A 2131-nucleotide genomic window follows, 5' to 3' on the forward strand; every position below is an offset into this window, starting at 1 on the left:
TTAGCTCTCATTATCACTATTTCCCAGGGTGTGCTTGTCAAAGAGATACTGTGCCATGCCAGATTCGGGTGCCCCCATCGTGTGCAAGTTGGTTACGTGGTCACCCAATTCTTTAATGGATTTCACCTGCTCATTCAGATAATGAGTCTCAATGAAGTCACACAAATGGCGGTCATTTTTCTCCGTGGCCAGTTGGTGCAGTTCCAGTAGTGACTGATTCACACTTTTCCAAGTGTATCGCACATCCCATTGCATTCAGCCCATTCTCCCAGTCATCACGGTCTGGTTTCTTGATATCCTGAAGGAAGATTCGGCCACCCCGTTGGTTCTGCAGCTTCATCAGTTTCTCAGCATGTTCCCTCTCCTCACGAGATTGGTGAAGAAAGTATTTGGCAAAGTTCTTCAAAGCCACATCATCGCGGTCAAAAGAGTATGACATGGACAGGTAGACGTAGGAGGCGTAGAGCTCCAGGTTGATCTGGCGGCTGATGGCGGCCTCCGAGCCCTGGTGGTAGTTCTGGCGCACCTGCGAGGGGGACTCTGTCGTCATGGCGGGCGGCTGAGGTGAAACGGTGGCGGTGGCTGCGCGGTTGTAACGGCGGCGGGGACCTTGGGGCGGTCAGAGGGCGCTGTGAGGTGGTGGCGAGGGCTGGCTCTGAGCGGCAGGCCGGAGCTGGGGAAGAGCGCCGGGTTCCATCCAAGCACTGTTGAAGCAAGAAACCGCGGCGACTCTCTGCGAGGACTGTCCAGATGATAGAGATATATATATATATATATATATATATATTTTTTTAATTTGTTTATTTATTTATGGCTGCATTTGGTCTTCATTGCTGCATGCGGGCTTCCTCTAGTTGTGGCGAGTGGGGGCTACTCTTCGTTGTGGTGCGCGGGCTTCTCGTTGCAGTGGTTTCTCTTGTGGTGTGCAGGCTCTAGGCACGCGGGTTTCAGTAGTTGTGGCATGCAGGCTCAGCAGTTGTGGCTTGCGAGCTCTAGAACACAGGCTCAGTAGTTGTGGTGTGTGGGCTTAGTTGCTCCGCGGCATATGGGATCTTCCCGGACCAGGGCTCGAACCCGTGTCCCCTGCATTGGCAGGCGGATTCTCAACCACTGCGCCACCAGGGAAGCCCCGGATGATATTTTTAAAGGTGTCAAATTTGGCCTGGTAGGTCCTCCAGAAGATCTACCTTTATCAAAAATTCAAGTTCAGTTCAGGCAGGGATTATGTTTCAGTTGTACCATCAGTATCTTTGCAGTTTTTTATAATTGTCAGGGTAAAGTGAAAATATAGGCTTTAATGGTCCCTGTTATCCTTTAAAAAATACTTCAGATTGTATCATGTTATTCCAAGGAACAATTCAATTTCATGAAAACAAATAAATTTAGGGAATTCCCTGGCGGTCCAGTGGTTGGGACTCCAAGTTCTCACTACAGAGGGCCCAGGTTTGATCCCTGGTCTGGGAGCTAAGATCCCACAAACCATGTGGGATGGCCAAAATAAATAAATAAATTTAAATTATATTATATATAAAATAAGTAAAATGATTAAAATTAAGTGAACAAATAAAACAAGTAAATAAAAAAGAAAATCTGAAACAAGATCTTTAATCCAGTAAATACCAGTCAATAGTCTTTCTTTATAGAATGTTACATTTTTTCGCTTCAATAAATGATTTACACTTAAAGCTGAGATGGAGTCTGGTCCTCGGTATTCAATATTGAAAAGGCAAACAATCTTAAAAAGCAGAATGGGGGGCGGTGGGATGAATTTGGGAGATTGGGATTGACATACATACACTATTTTTTTTTCTCTCAAAAATTTCAATTTATTTTTATATAACACTTATGGAAAAATAGACAAGAATATTCACTTTTTATGGTCAGTGTTTTGTTTTGTTTTGTCTTGTTTTAAATTCGGGTATAGTTGTTTTACAATGTTGTGTTAGTTTCTACTGTATAACGAAGTAGAGTTCCCTGTGCTATACAGCAGGTTCTTATTAGTTATCTATTTTATACATATTAGTGTACATATGGGGATTGACATATATACACTACTGATACTATGTATAAAATAGATAACTAATGAGAACCTACTGTATAGCACAGGGAACTCTACTCAATACTCTGTGGT

The 2131-nt window shown here is 43.5% G+C and overlaps 1 pseudogene; it reads right to left on the bottom strand.

The window, feature by feature from the left end:
* LOC136132153 (ferritin heavy chain pseudogene) lies at positions 1-550 on the bottom strand (annotated as a pseudogene).
* Between the last annotated feature and the right edge of the window lie 1581 nt (positions 551-2131).

The sequence above is a fragment of the Phocoena phocoena genome, chromosome 12 (assembly GCF_963924675.1).
Source record: "Phocoena phocoena chromosome 12, mPhoPho1.1, whole genome shotgun sequence".
In the NCBI taxonomy this organism is placed as follows: domain Eukaryota; kingdom Metazoa; phylum Chordata; class Mammalia; order Artiodactyla; family Phocoenidae; genus Phocoena; species Phocoena phocoena.